The sequence below is a fragment of the Scyliorhinus canicula genome, chromosome 15 (genome assembly GCF_902713615.1).
Source record: "Scyliorhinus canicula chromosome 15, sScyCan1.1, whole genome shotgun sequence".
Taxonomy (NCBI): domain Eukaryota; kingdom Metazoa; phylum Chordata; class Chondrichthyes; order Carcharhiniformes; family Scyliorhinidae; genus Scyliorhinus; species Scyliorhinus canicula.
This window is the reverse complement of record NC_052160.1, coordinates 14,260,500-14,276,962: the sequence shown is the minus strand read 5'-3', so window position 1 is coordinate 14,276,962 and position 16,463 is coordinate 14,260,500. Positions and strand designations below refer to the sequence as shown.

The following is a 16,463-nucleotide window of genomic DNA, read 5'->3' as shown; positions in this document are numbered from 1 at the left end:
GAGCAGAAAATCGAGCCACCAGCGAACGGCGCACTGCTTCCCGCCACCAAGAAATATGCGGCTGGGAGGCCATAGGATCCCACCCATACATAGTTCTCTTAAACCCCAAGCTTGAATCCTGAACCTAAACCATTACATCTCCAATGTGACACCTGGTCATCTCCAACAGACATCTATTCTAACATCTCACTGGAAAGAGAGATTTTGATCAGTGTGTTCTGGGCCAGGGTTTAGAGAACCCCAAAGTGTATCATGGAGTTCACCTGACCCACTACTTTTAATAGATTGTGGTTTGGGGAGCACACGGCCCACTCTACAGGTGTGGTACAGCAGAAACGGAAAAGTATTTTTTTTAAAGCAAAACAATGTTTACTCTATGAACTCAAGTTAATCTTTCTAAAACAAACAGTGAACATTTTAGCAACCAGTAAATCAAATACACCCCCAAAGAAATGAAATGAAAATCGCTTATTGTCACGAGTAGGCTTCAATGAAGTTACTATGAAAAGCCCCTAGTCGCCACATTCCGGCACCTGTTCGGGGAGGCTGTTATGGGAATCGAACCGTGCTGCTGGCCTGCCTTGGTCTGCTTTCAAAGCTAGCTATTTAGCCCAGTGTGCTAAACAGCCCCTAACCAATATGGAAGCTCCCAACGTGGGCTCGAACCCACGACCCTGGGATTAAGAGTCCCATGTTCTACCGACTGAGCTAGCCGGGGTTGTTAACACAACACTAAGTATACAACACTAAGTAATCTGTATGCTGTCCTTTTCACCCAGAAGACTTAACAAACCTTTAAACAGAAGCACATCAGGGTTTACATTCACTACTGAAAACATTTATAATTCTGAGTTCACCAAATGATCAAGAGATAGTCCTTCAAGACAGAGTGATAAACAATACAGCTCCTTTGGCTGACTTCAGCTGCAACACATTGAAAAACGAAACCAAAACAACAGACACACCCAAGCTTCTCTCAAAGTGAAACTAAAAAGCAGAACCAGAGCTCAGCTCCACCCACACTCTGACATCACTGCAGTAACATGAGCAGCTAACCATTTCTTAAAGCGGCATTCTCATGACAAGTGTGTCTAGCCAGTTACAGTAAAATAAACTCACAACCTTGTCGCCATGCACACTGCGATTAAACAAGTGAAACCTCTTGTCTTAAAAAAGTGTAATGTCCCTTTAAGTACATGAGATATCGCTTTACCAGCTCTAGTCATGACCTCGCTCCCCTCATCAAATTGCCCTAAATCACACATTAATGATTCACAACCACTTTCAGAGCTGTCTGCAGTGAATTTTATTTTTGAAGGCAATAAATGATTAAGTGCCAACATATTTCAGAGGCAGACTAATATATATTGCGCCACACACTTAATAAACCGAAAATACTGCCAGAGAGGTGGAAATGCTACTCTTCTGGGAATCACATGATGAAGTCATTTGGAAAGTAGCTCGCAAGTTCGAAAGGAATGAGTTGCCCCAAAGGCAATAAGCCTGGTTCGACATAAGCACTGCCCCATTCAGATCTGAGCCACAGAGACAAGAGAGGTCTTGAGGTTCAAAAGAGCAAAGAAAAGTACAGCACAGGAACAGACCTTTCGGCCCTCCAAGCCTGTGTCGACCATACTGCCAGTCTAAACTAAAGCCTTCTGCATTTCTGGGGTCCGTATCCCTCTATTCCCATCCTATTCACGTATTTGCCAAGGCGCCCCTTAAAGGTCACTATCGTACCTGCTTCCACCACCTCCTCCGGCAGCGAGTTCCAGGCACCCACTCCCACTATGTAAAAAAATTTCCCTCACACATCTCCTCTAAACTTTGCCCCTCGCACCTTAAACCTATGTCCCCTAGTAATTAACTTCTGACTATCCACTCTGTCCATGCCCCTCATAATTTTATAGACTTCTATCACGTCGCCTCTCAACCTCTGTCATTCCAGTGAGAACAAACCAAATTTATTCAACCTCTCCTCATAGCTAATACCCTCCAGACCAGGCAACATCCTGGTAAATCTCTTCTGCACCCTCTCCAAAGTCTCCACACCCTTCTGGTAGTGTGGCAACCAGAATTGAACACTATACTCCAAGTGTGGCCTGCAGCATGACTTGCCAATTTTTATACTCAATACCCCGGCCGATGAAGGCAAGCATGCCGCATGCCTTCTTGACTACCTTCTCCACCTGTGTTGTCACTTTCTTTGGACCTGCACACCCAGATCCCTCTGTTTGTCAACACTCTTAAGGGTTCTGCCATTTACTATATATTTCCCATCTGTATTAGATCTTCCAAAATGCATCACCTCACATTTGTCCACATTAAACTCCATCTGCCATCTCGCCGCCCAAGGGCCAACAATGAGGAATAGCCATTTGGCCGAGGTAGAGGCCCAGGCCTTTGTCTATGCTTCATTGGCCCGAGATTATGAAAGGCACTATCGAAATGCAAAATCCTTCTTTTCTTCTTCCTTACCCGAAGAAGAATCAACACCTCCAGGGTAATAAGCCCCCTGATGAAAATGAGCACAATCATACAGCTGATGCTGAGGAATAACAGTTTTATTGCTCTCAAATTATACAATATAAAGTCCATCAAGGCTCGTGAAAGAACTAGAGTGGCCCAATGACAACACATTTTTTACCGTTTCTTTTTTAAAGATCATCATTACATCATTTGACTTTGAAGCCAAAGTAGCCATAACTTAAACAAAATCAGCCCCACTGCCGTATAACTACAGAGAGAGATATTGTCATGTCAAGATATTATTGTTCCTTTATCTTGAAGTCCATCAGTTAGCCTGGTCCATGCACTTACACTGCAGACATAAATCAAGACCAGCTTCCTTTAGCACGAGCGTATCTTAACTAAACAGAACAGGGGCTGTTTATTTTCTGTTTTGAGCTTATTTTTGGATGTGCTGCAGGGTTGAAGTAACAGGAGAGGCAACAAATCATTTCCACTGAATACACAAAGGAATCAAACTCCATTAGGCAATGGAGGATAATAGCGGTTGAAGGAATCTTGATGAACTGAAAAGAGCTAGCATGAAAAAGTCTTTGAAAGATTATCTCCACCGCTGAAAGCGAGCAGCAGTAATATTTTCGCCCCTGTTTCTTAGTCTGGTTGTCCGTTTGTCTGTGAACGGTGCATCTCGAAAACTAATGAGCAGGTTTCAGTGAACCTCAGGCATGACCCAAGGAAGAACTGATTAGGTTCTGGCAAAGATAAATGGATCTCAATCCTGGAATCTTTTTTAAAGGACCTGTTGACATTGGGAGGTGGGGTGGAATGGCTTTTTTTAACATAAAGAATGGTTCATGTTGCTTTATTTAGAATGTTGCAGACTGTCGCGGCTGCTCTGATTGAATTTGTCGCAGCAGTGTTTTCAGAGCAGGTTGTTGGATGCCTGAAGCCTCCTCAGTCATGGGAAGCTCTTAAGAAAAATGCTTTTTTTTATAGCTTTGTTGTTACAGAGCATCAATCAAGAAGGGAAACACCTCAAGGAAGAGTTGCGTAACGGTAATAACAATGGGTGGGATTTTCCGCCGACCCCCCCCCCCCCCCCCCCCTTTCAGCCTGTATAGCAGCAGCAGAGATGGCCTGCCATTGGCCAGGGGTGGGACCTTCCAGTCCTGCTGTTGTCAATGGGATATCCCATTGCTCGTACCCTCTGCCGCCGGGAAACCATCGAGGAGACCTGAAGATCCCGCTGGCGAACAGAGCGGGTAAAACCCGCCGATTGAGTTAACACAGCGGGGTGGAGGTATACTGAGTATCCTTGTTGAACGGTGCACTTGCACTCGTTTTAGAGTGCTGTTGATCTTCCGCCCATATTCACAACATTGATTAATTTCAGGCAGACTGAGGGAGAAGCCTCCAGCGTTCCCTTGCAATTTTAATTCCCCATCTCACTCCGACCCCTCTTCCTTTGACGTCATGCACTGTTTCAACGAAGCACAATACAACTCGAGGAATGGCTCTTTATCTTTCACATAGGCACATCACAGAATAAACACGGAGTTTGCCAATTTCAGATCATTACCACTGCTCCTATTTTGCAGACACCGGGTGTTGAGAATAGTTCTGTTGTCGCCATTTACACTTCCTCCAGACCTACCCTGTTTCATATTCCATTACCACCCCTTTTCTAGTTGACCCATCGCCTTTTTTGTCCTTTAATGACTCTTGTCTTTCATCCCATCACAGAGCTTCACTGATGTTCTTTTCTCCCTCTTCCCTTTCTCTCTCTCTGTGCATTCTGAAAACCTGTCACATCTCTCACCTTTTCCAGTTCTGATGAAAGGTCATCAACCTGAAAGATTAACCCTGTTTTCTCTCTCCATAGATGCTATCCGACCTGCTGAGTATTTCCACCATTTTCTATTTTAACTACAAGCCCCCTTTGACAGCTGCTGAAGAAACTTGCCTGGCCTTCTGCTGAGGTAGGGTATTGGCCAACTATGGCCTCTGACAACAGGAAGGCCAGCGATGTCTCATCCTCTGCCAAATGAAGTCAGTTAGCACGGTGCGTACATCTACACCTCAGGGCTGCGGCGGTTCAAGAAGGCAGCTCACCACCACCTTCTCAAGGGCAACAAATGCCCTAGTCAACGACGCCCTCATCCCGTGAATGATTGAAACAAAATTAAATATAGTGCGTTTTGTTCAGCCAAAGCAATATCAAGAAATGATGATTTGTTGGAATATATCCAGGCTCTGCTTCTGTCATACGCTGTGCTGCTAAACCTGTATTTTATCTAATTTGAACAATGGGATAATGTGACAAAATACATGGACTACCGTCAGAATTATTAAGCTTTTGTGGTCATCACAGCAGCACTTGCTACTGCTTTCAAGTAAGTAACCAGTTTAACAAGTGTTGCCTTGGTGACCTTTTCTTTCATCTAACTTTGACCTTTCCATTCCAATTCACGTCCCGCATAGATACATACATAGAAGATAGGAGCAGGAGGAGGCCTTTAGGCCCAACTCAATAGCCTAATCCTGCTTTCTTCCCATAGCCTTTGAACCCATTCTCCCCAAGTGCTATATCCAGCCGCCTCTTGAATATATTCAATTTTGTAGCATCAACTACTTCCTGTGTTAATGAATTCCACAGGCTCACCGCTCTTTGTGTGAAGAAATGTCTCCTTATCTCTGTCCAAAATGGTTTACCCTGAATCCTCAGGCTGGGACCCCTGGTTCTGGACACACCCACCATCAGGAACATCTTCCCTGAATCTACCCCGTCTAGTCCTATTAGAATTTTATAAGTCTCTATGTGATCCCCCATTATTCTTCTGAACTCCAGCGAGAACAACCCCAACCTAGTCAATCCCGCCTCATATGACAGTCCTGCCATCCCTGGAATCAGTCGGGTAAACCTTCGCTGCACTTCCTCGAGAGCAAGAACATCCTTGAAGACCAAAACTGCTCACAATATTCCAGGTGTGGCCTCACCAAGGCCCTGTACAATTGCAGTAACCACATCCCTGCTTCTATACTCGAAACCTCTCGCAATGAAGGGCAACATAAAATTAGCCTTCTTTACCGCCTGCTGCACCTGCATGGTTACCTTCAGTGACTGGTGCACGAGGATACCCAGGTCCCGCTGCACACTCCCTCTCCCAATTTACAACCATTCATGTAGTAATCTGCCGTCTTGTTGTTGCTTCCAAAGTGAATAACCTCACACTTATCCAAATTATACTGCATCTGCCATTGACTTGCCCACTCGCCCAACCTGTCCAGATCATGCTGTAGGATGCCTTCTTTCCCGTCACAATTCACCCTCCCATCCAACTTGGTATCATCTGCAAACTTTGAGATGTTACATTTTGTTCGCTTATCCAAACCACTCATATATATTATGAATACCTGGGTTCCCAGCACCGATCCCTGTGGTACCCCACTAGTTACTGCCTGCCAATTTGAAAAGGACCCATTCATTCCTACTCTTTGTTTCCTCTCTGCCAGCCAGTTTTCTATCCACCTCAATACACTTCCCCCAATCCCATGCGCTTTAATTGTGCACAATAAGCTCTTATGCGGGACTTTGTCAAACGCCTTCTGAAAATCTAAATATACCACATCGACTGGCTCCCCCATGTCAACTGGACTGGTTACATTTTCAAAGAATTCCAACAAATGTGTCAAGCATGATTTCCCCTTCGTAGATCCATTTAGTGGTGAACTAAGACAGACTTTTGTCTGTTTCCATAGCTAGTCATTCCCAGAACAGGTCGCTAATCTGTTGCCAGGGGCTTATATCATGAGGGGGCGCCACCCCACATCAAGGATGGCTGGCCCTCCCACTCTTAGTGCCAGCCATTGGCGTGTTTGGATAGATTTGCAGGTTGATACTCAACCTGTTTGGCCGCGTTATGAACGCACTTTCCTTGACCGTCAAGTTCTGGGGTTGGACTTGAACCCGCAGCTCATGGCTCAGAGGCAGTGATGCTACCCACTGCGCCAGAAGACCTCTATCTGTTTGATTGTAACCTACTCAAATAGCAAAGCACCGTGTGAGTGCACATTCTATTTCAACTGAACAGAATTCAAAACGACAACTATCTTGTCGTTTTAACATTGTGCTTCCTTCAGCTGTGCACAGTTGCCGTTCCTGCATCTATTTTCAAAAGCTAACTTTGCATCTCTCCCTCTCGCACCTAAAACCATTCGCGGGCATTTCCCTTACCATCAGATTATTAGCTAATGGAAACTGCTCGCCGAGGAGAGTTAGATGAAATCATCTCCAAAAACGTTCTTTCATGACTTATTTCCCGCGCCTGTTTTCTCTGGCCGCTTGCCAGATTCCCGTTTGCTGTGCTAAAGTGGGAGGTGGTCAGGATTAATGAAACGCTATCCTTTGCTGCACTCACTTAATCATCAAGTTCAATTGTCCCTTTGAGTTTCACTGATTCAATTCATGCACCTGTTAGCCTGACTTCAATCAGTGAAATTGCAGAGGGCAAATTAGAAGAAATAGTAATTAAGCCAGTATAAGTGCAGTTGGGAGAACTGCAATTAGAGATGAAGAGTGAGAGGAGGGGAAAGAGACCTCAGGGTCACAGCCTGGACTTATGGAACTTTATTTTCGGAAAGCGACAGTCCTGGACTTGATATATTTACAGCTGTAGTGTTCATACTTCACTGCACAGTCCCTCTGCAGATACTGATATGTTCCTGGGTACCCAACATAAATACTGGCACTATCACTACAGCCTTATTTACTTCAAGGGATCCTTACGCTAATTGGAGACTTTTGGTTGGTTACTAAGGGGAAGCGACTGCTATCATTGCTTAATAAAGCATTTTAATGGTGTGAAGCGACTGGAAGAATGGTCCAGATTTTAACTCTGCCAGTTTGGGCATAAGGTTGGGGTTGGGGTGACAGGTGGGTGGGGCAGGGTTTGGGAAGGGTGGGGGCTGGGTGACGGTTGGGGGCGTGGAGGTTGGCAATCTGATGCTGCTGTCTCCCTGAGAGGTTTGAATATTTACCTGCTCGTCACCCTCCCTAAACCTCTTTAATTATGACATGGGATTCGATAATGTCATCAGGAACTGATCTGCAATTTTAGGCAGAAGCTGAGGAAGGGAAACAGTGTTTGCTTCTCCAGCAGGCTGGACCTTTTAGGAGGTGTGAATCGCGATCCTGAAGTGGGCCAGGCTGCTAAGTTTTTATTTTCGACTTCAGGATTCCCAAGGCCCAGGAGGAGCAGAAGTGTCTCTCCCAGGTCCTTACATGGAACCTTTAGGCTCTCAAATACTTTGGACGGACTCTTTTCCCTTTGCCAGTCACCCGCCCGGGGCCTTGGGGGCACCTCCTGCCTCTCCCTTGACCTTTCTTGAGTTTTGCTCACAAACATCCCCCACCCCACCCCAAATGGACAGATATCTGAAAACCTTTGACATTGCTACCCAGGATTCCCAATGGGACACATGGGGCCTTCAGACTTTGAACACCTCCATCTAACAAAAAGGGTTCCATCAAGAATTCTCGCCCATGGAACAAACACAAAGCAAGAATGAGCAGGAGAGATCTGGCCACGTCCAGGTGTACAACCTGCAATTGTGTCATCTTCCTGATGTGGGGCGAAACTATTTAGGTCATCCTACAGGGGTTACAACAAAACAGAGCACTGCGGAAGAGAAGGGGCGGGGGAAATGGAAAGATTGCAAACAACATTTGAAGAGGAGACTCTTATTTAAGGAAGCTTTTGTAAACGGAGGTGGAGTGTGCACCGTGGCAGGTTGGGGAATGTGCTCCAGATCATGAGGATTAGTGTCTGAAAGATAATACTGATGTGGGGGACGGACCCAGTAGCAAGCCAAGGTTGCAGCAAGAGGTCATTGAAGCGGGATGTGTGGGGGAGGGGGGGTTGTTCTCGGCAGTGGAGAGATTTGGTGGCAGACACAATGGGCTTCAGGTATGAGTGGACTGTCAACTAAGAGAGCACTGTAACAACCCATAGAGGCTCCTTCCAAACATCTACCAAACCCAACACCTCTACCACTTAGAAAAACAAAAGCAGCAGGTGCACGGGGGTATCAGCCCCTGCATCGTTCCCTCTGAGGCAAAACCATCCTCACATGGAACGATATCACCCTTTCTTCACTGTCACAGAGTCAGAAAGCTGGAACTCCGTGCGTAACAGCAATGCATTAGAGTGACTGCAGTTCAAGAAGAAGTGCCCACAGCCCAAGAAAGATTAGTAATCAAAGAGCAGGACTTCTAAGGTTGTAATCTCCGGATTACTTCCGGTGCCACACGCTACTGAGTATAGGAATAGGAAGGTGGGTCATTTGAATGCGTGGCTCAAATGGGACATTGGGTAAATGTACAGTGGGGGACGAGGTCAATCAAATATAGAAGGAAATCTAGGTCAATCCAGTAGGCAGAGAAGGCATGGGCATGATAAGATCCTTATCGTGAGGTCCTAAGGCTGGCCACCCCATGTCGCATCGCAATCCGGTCCCCCACCTCATCCCCCGTGCCGCAGGTCAGCCTCCGACCCCGGATTTTCTGCGTCCACCACAGTACGGGAGTGATTTGCCCCACCCCCACACAGAGATCGTCTAAATAAAGAAACCCTCCCACAGACCCCCTAAATGGAGGGCCCTTAAAGATCCCCTAAATAAGGAGACCCCCACAAAGCCCCCAGAAAAGAGACCTCTGTCCAGAAGCCCCCCCCCCCCCCCCCCCCCAGAAAAGAGACCCCTGTCTGGAAGTTCGAGAGCAGTCCAGACAGAGGCAGTGAAAAACAATTACTATATTCTAACACTCACCTGGGCAATCCACCTGCTGGTTCTGACACAGGAAACACCACATGTCATTCCTGGAAAGAGAAATCAGGCAACTGTGTTCAAACCCCTCAGATCCTTGAGCTGCAAGTCATTCATTCATTTCCCTTACTAGGCTGTGATTGACAGTTTCCACACACACACACAGCTGTCAGCTTTGCTCCATTCAACCTCCTTCAGGGTTACGGAATTCTGAAGTGCTCTATCCACAATGTTTAGGAACATCATCTTTGATTGACAGGTCCTAGCCCACTTCAAACAGAATGTAGTGCATTCCAATCACACCCTTTCACGCTTGAGTGATTTTGAAATGCGAAGCTGGAAATTGACAGCACTTAACTCCCTTTGATGTGGTTGATGTTTGTAAACATTGTAGTTGCAGCACTTGGAGTGAAGATCATGAATGAAGCAAGGCTAACAGCTGTTTTGTGGAAGCTGTCAATCACAGCCCACTAATGGATATGAAGGGTTTAAATACAGATCACTTTCCAGGAAAGGGTGCTTCCAGGTGATTGTTACAATTGTAATTTTCTTTCCCTCCCATTTGGACTGCTCTCTAGTTACCAAACAGAGGTCTCTTTTCTGGGGGGGTTCTGTGTGTGTGGGGGGGGGAGGGGGGTCTCTGAGGGGTTCCATCTACATAGAATATAGAACATAGAACAGTACAGCACAGTACAGGCCCTTCGGCCCATGATGTTGTGCTGACCATTTATCCTAATCTAAGATCAACCTAACCTACACCCCTTCAATTTACTGCTGTCCATGTGCCAAGAGTCGCTTAAAAGTCCGTAACGACTCTGACTCCACCACCTCTGCTGGCAGTGCATTCCACACACCCACCACTCTCTGTGTAAAGAGCCTACCTCTGACATCCCCCCTATACCTTCCTCCAATCACCTTAAAATTATGCCCCCTCGTGACAGCCATTTCCACCCTGGGGAAAAGTCTCTGGCTATCCACTCTATCCATGCCTCTCATCACCTTGTACACCTCTATCAAGTCACCTCTCTTCCTTCTTCACTGTTGTGAGAAAAACCCTAGTTCCCTCAACCTTTCTTCATAAGACATGCCTTCCAGTCCAGGCAGCATGCTGGTAAATCTCCTCTGCACCCTCTCCAAAGCATCCACATCCTTCCTATAATGATGCGACCAGAACTGGACACAGTATTCCAAGTGTGGTCTAGCCAAGGTTTTATAAAGCTGCAGAAATACCTCGCAGCTCTTAAACTCAATCCCCCTGTTAATGAAAGCCAACACACCACACGCCTTCTTAACAACCCTAACAACCTGGGTGGCAACTTTGACGGATCTATGGCCCTGGACCCCAAGATCCCTCTGTTCCTCCACACTGCCAAGAATCCTGCCTTTAACCCTGTATTCAGCATTCAAATTCGACCTTCAAAAATGAATCACTTCACATTTATCAAGGTTGAACTCCATCTGCCACTTCTCAATCTGCCATATTGTCAATGTCCTGTTCTAACCTGCAACAGCCCTCAACGCTATCTACAACTCCCCCAACCTTTGTGTCATCGGCAAACTTACTAACCCACCCTTCCACTTCCTCATCCAAGTCATTTGTAAAAACCACAAAGAGCAGAGGTCCCAGAACAGATCCTTGCGGGACATCACTGGTCACTGACCTCCAGGTCGAATACTTTCCATTCACTACCACTCGCTGTCTTCTATTGGCCAGCCAATTCCATATCCAGACAGTCAAATTTCCCTGTATCCCATGCCCCGGGGGGGGTGGGGGGGGGGGGGGGGGGGGGATGGGAAAATTAACCTCTGGTTCACCTCCAAGTGTATGGATTATATTGTTCATGTTTCTTTAATCTGCCTCACCAGGAACTCCACTATCGGCAGTGCGAGGCAGAGAATTTCATCCTATACCTGGAAGCACTCACTCTTTTAAACTCCAAGCCCAGGTACTCAATGTCGTATCAATACTCAACCAAACAATCAAGGCCTAACAGTTCCAGCTCAGGGATTATTCCAGCGCAAACCAATGTCTCGACCAATAGATTATTGTTGGCTAAACATATTTGATAATTTTTCTCAGAAGTTTGCTCTTCATTTGATTTGAGTTATTTACCGCGTCCAATTTGCTTTGGTTTTACAGCTGTCACTTCATTACGCTCCTTAACAGTTATTTGATCAAACCTTTCCGTTTTCTGTATGAATTTAGCCGCTTGGTGTGAGAGGTGACGTTTGTTGGCTATTTTGTACACTTCCATTCAGAAATACCAGTGGCTGCAAATCAATGAGGTGAAAATCAATGGCGTCCCCTCTCTAGGACGTGTTTTGTTTCTGCGAGAGTTGCGATCGCTTTTCATGTGATGCATGTACAGAGATTAAAACCGTGTCCTACCGGATTAGCCCTTCTTCGTTATTTCATTATGAAACCCAATCATTGTAAGTGAAACTCAGAAAAGTAATTTAACAAAGTTCTATTCGCGTGGAAACATCCATACACATAATAAAGTCAAATTATATTGGTGCAGCCGGAAAATTAACCTGTGGTTCACCTCTAAATTTATAGATTATATTGTTCATGTTTCTTTAATCTGTCCACTTACTTTGTAACCTTTGTAGTTAGGATCAGTTTTGTTACTCCAGACTGCGTCGTCTCCAATAGCTTTTGGCAGCTTAGTGGCCAGAATTGAACACAATACCCCAAGTGTGGTCTGGTCAGCACTACAGAGTCAAAGATCTTGACACTATCATCCAGGCGTTTTAGTTTCATTTTCTTTAATTATTTGTCATATTATCCTCTACTGAACACTTACAAAGAGGAAAGTTGGTGGTTTCAATGGCTGAGCACTGTTCTAATACACGAGCTTATTATTTAAAAGGGTTAATGTCTCCTCAAGAACAAAGGGCAAATGGATATCTTACAACGTTATTAAGTGCCTGGCACTATTAGAAAGAAAAGCTTGTATTTATATGGCACCTGACCTGATCTCAGGGTGTCTACAGCCAACGAAGTACTTTAAAAGAAAAAATTTTAGAGTACCCCATTCATTTTTTCCAATTAAGGGGCAATTTAGCGTGGCCAATCCACCTGCACATTTTTGGGTTGTGGGGGTGAAACCCATGCAAACACGGGGAGAATGTGCAAACTCCACGCAGACAGTGACCCAGAGCCGGGATTGAACCTGGGACCTCGGCGCCGTGAGGCTGCAGCGCTAACCCACTGCGCCACCGTGCTGCCCTCAATGACGTACTTTTAAAGTGTTGTCACTGTTGGAATGAAGGGAGTGCTGGTGACAGGGAATCAATGAGTTGATCTCGTCCTCACCTCATTAAGGTTTGGAGCTCTGACCAATATTTATCGCTCAGCCAGCATTAAACAGATGATCTGCGGTTTGTGGGAGGACATTGGTTGAAAGATAGCACACAGCCAGCTCTCACAGCCAGCTCTCACAGACAGCAGTGCGATAACTACCAGAACACCTGTTTCTTGGAGATGTTGGTTAAGTATTGACCAGGACACCAGGGGAGCCTCCCCTTTGTAATAGTGCTGTGGGATCTTTTACAAAGAGCAGACTGAGCCTCGGTTCGATGTTCATTCTGGAAGATGCACCTCCAAATCCCCTGGAGTGTCAGCCTGGGTTTTTGCACTCAAGTCTCTCGCATGGAACTGCGAACCCATGGCCATCTGACACTGAGGCGAGAGTCACAACTCACACTAGTCATTTCTGGACAAAAACACTTTAATTTTCTTTCTTAGGTAAACTATTTCAGTCTCACATCATGATCATCGCAGGCGTTTTCATAACTCCAATATCACTAGAGCCATTGTACTTCACCATGGGCAACACGGTGGCACATTGAGGTGATTTTAATAGTGATGACCGAAAATGAATTGGATTGTTATGGGCCAGGGCTTAGAAACCCCAAAGTGTATTATGAAGTCCACCTGACCTCAACCTTTATGTTGAATTTAGCTAGAATGAGCACAGGAGCCTTCCCTTCAGGTGTGATTCGACAATCTTCCCAGACACTTTAATCAAAATAAGTTTTATTCTAAGAACTTAGTTAAGATTTATATAAACACACAGCAAGAATTCTTATCAATTACAAACATAAAGACATCACACAGCTACAGTAATCTCTTTATAACACTTAATGAATTCCCCCTTAACTGTTCCAATTCAAAAACAAAATCCCACCATTCAAAACCCTTTTCAAGGGCGTGGCCCAGCACTCTGCTTTCTCACTTGAATAAGGCTGGCTTTCCCTGAGATTCTGACCCCGTCACACCAGCAGGTTTAAACTCTTCCAGAAAGCAATTATATTTCCAAAGCCACCAGCAAGGTGATTTTTCCTGGAACAGATATTTAAAATGAAAATAGAGAGAGACAGGACAAAACACTTATCTTCTCTGTCTGTAATCCACAGCAGTCAAAACTGAAAACGAAAGTAAAATATACCTCACAGACACAGCTCAGCTCCACCCACAAAATGACATCACTGAAGGCATGTGGTAAGACAAAAGGCTTTCTTAAAGGAACACTCACATGACAGTAAAGCAAAAGGAAAAGAGAAGGGGGAAGCAGCACTCATTGGATAGTTCCTTCAAAGATCCGGAATAGGCCTGATGGATTAAACAGCCTCCTTCTGAGCGCAAAGGTTCTATGGCCTGAATTTTCTGAATCAAAGAGTTGGTGGGGAAAACTCCTCGCCGACTCTGACCGCCGCAGCCAATTTACTCTCCCACAATTGGCTGCGGACAGGATTTCCGCCTTTGAGAGCTGCCGACGACCTTGATTGGCCAGAAGCTCTCCCGTCCCTGCAGCAACAGCACTGCAATGGACAGAAGACGCACCATTCCCACCTGTCTGAATCTAAGTGTCAAATTTTGAAGAGATAAGTGTTTGGATTTGCAGGGGAAGGTAGGGAAGGCCTGGGGCAGTCACCGGGGGTGGGTGGAGGGGGGCCATCAGAGTCTCAGGGGAAAGGCCGGCCAGGAAGGCACGGGACGTCCAGAGGTCACCCGTAAGGGGAGAATGCCCCCGGACAGAAGGGGGCTTCTGAGGGAGGCGCATCACCCCCTTCCTGCCCGGGATCTTTCGGCCTTCCCCAATGGAAGTTCAATATTCCTGCCAGCCTGAAAATGGAGGAAAATGGTCTCCACTGGGGCAAGGGCTCGCTTCCTATCTGAGGCCTTGCCCACCCCAGTGTCAAATCACTGTGTGGTTGGGGCAGAGGCCATTCCATCCCTGCGATTTCACACTCCTCGCCAGCCTAAAAATCCAATGTACTACTCAGGCCAATTAATCGAAATAGACATTTGAATGTTGCAATCACCCTTGACTCTCATCACTGAATTATCTTCAACACATGAATAACCTATCAATATTAACAGCGAAAAGTATTTTAAGGATGGCATGGTGGTTAGCACTATTGCCTCACAGTGCCAGGGGCCCGGGTTCGATTCCGTCTGTATGGAGTCTGCACATTCTCCTCGTGTCTGCGTGGGTTTCCTCTGGGTGGTCTGGTTTCCTCCCACAGTTCAAAGACGTGCAGGTCAGGTGGATTGGCCATGCTAACTTGCTCCTTCATGCCCAAAGATGTGCAGGTTAGTGGGCCTGGGTAGCGTGTTCTTTTGGAGGGCTGGTGCAGACTCGATGGGCCAAATGGCCTCCTCCTGCACTGGGGATTCTCCGGATTCTTTAGACAGGCGAGAATGCAGGAAAGAATCACAGTAATGGTTCCAGAGATGAGGAAGTTCGGTTACAAAGACAAATTGCAGAAGTTGGGGCTGGTTTCCTCAAAGAGGAGAAAGCTGAGAGGAGGTTTGATAGAGGTGTTCAAAGTCAGGAGCCTGGACAGGGTAGACTGGGAAAAAGTTTTCCCACTTGGTAAAAGGATCAACAATGAGATCAAGAACGAATTCAAGAATGAGTCAACTTATCCAAAAAGAAATAACCACTCTATAGAATAGAGGGCAGCAGGGTAGCATGGTGGTTAGCATAAATGCTTCACAGCTCCAGGGTCCCAGGTTCGATTCCCGGCTGGGTCACTGTCTGTGTGGAGTCTGCACGTCCTCCCCCTGTGTGCGTGGGTTTCCTCCGGGTGCTCCGGTTTCCTCCCACAGTCCAAAGATGTGCGGGTTAGGTGGATTGGCCATGCTAAATTGCCCGTAGTGTCCTAATAAAAAAGTAAGGTTAAGGGGGGAGTTGTTGGGTTACGGGTATAGGGTGGATATGTGGGTTTGAGTAGGGTGATCATGGCTCGGCACAACATTGAGGGCCGAAGGGCCTGTTCTGTGCTGTACTGTTCTATAAAAGAATGTACTGCCCGTTTTTCTAATAATTTGGGGTACATATGCAGTGAATTGGAAAGAATGACGACAGCTGTAATATCCGGGTAGGACCTTCAGGGCGGGAACGATTGTCTTCCCCGTGGTTCTCGCAGGGTACAAGCTACCCCTGAGGGGCGGGGGAACACCATTCAACTCTGCATGATAGATCGGCCAGTAAGGCACTGACCATGGAGAGACCCGATAGGGATCTACCAGGAGTTGTATAGAACGTATCTGTAAATTAACCAAAGTTTGTCTTTCGTACTTGGTGTGGACTCCCCGTGGCCTTATTAAAACAATCAATATTTTTTTACATTTCTATATCCAGAGTCGTTCTGTTTGTGTTGTAATTATTGTTGGAATTAGAGAAGCCCCTGAAGGGGGAACAAGGGATTTTGGGAATCTGGGGGAAAGGGCTAGAAAATGGGATGGGTTAAATTGCACTGGCAGAGAACCAGTTCAGATTCAACAAGCCGAAAGGTCTCCGTCAGTTCTATAAACGTTCTGTGGTCCTACGGGTGGTGGAATTACACTGGCATGGACTGGTTGGGCTGAATGGTCTGTTTCTGTTGCTACCACTTAATTGTAATGAATCAACGGTATTCTGATGCGTCGAGCCAATTGGTTTAAAGTTGGACACAGACCTGAGTGCAGTTAGTAAGAGGTGAATCAGGAAAGGTCCCGACCATCTCTCAGCCTTTCCCTCAACATAACTAGGTAAGCTGTTTTTTTAATAAGGCATTAATAGGCTCAGTCAGTGCGGTTTTTGCAAGCTCTCGTCGGTGTAACTTGGCATTGGATTTTTATCCCTTTGCCCATTGCGAGCCAGCTCCAGACACATCTG

At 46.1% G+C, this 16,463-nt stretch overlaps 1 non-coding gene across 1 annotated transcript; it reads right to left on the bottom strand.

The window, feature by feature from the left end:
* Positions 1 to 646: 646 nt before the first annotated feature.
* trnak-cuu lies at positions 647 to 718 on the bottom strand. The gene has a single exon. It is a non-coding gene; the product is annotated as a tRNA-Lys (tRNA).
* Between the last annotated feature and the right edge of the window lie 15,745 nt (positions 719 to 16,463).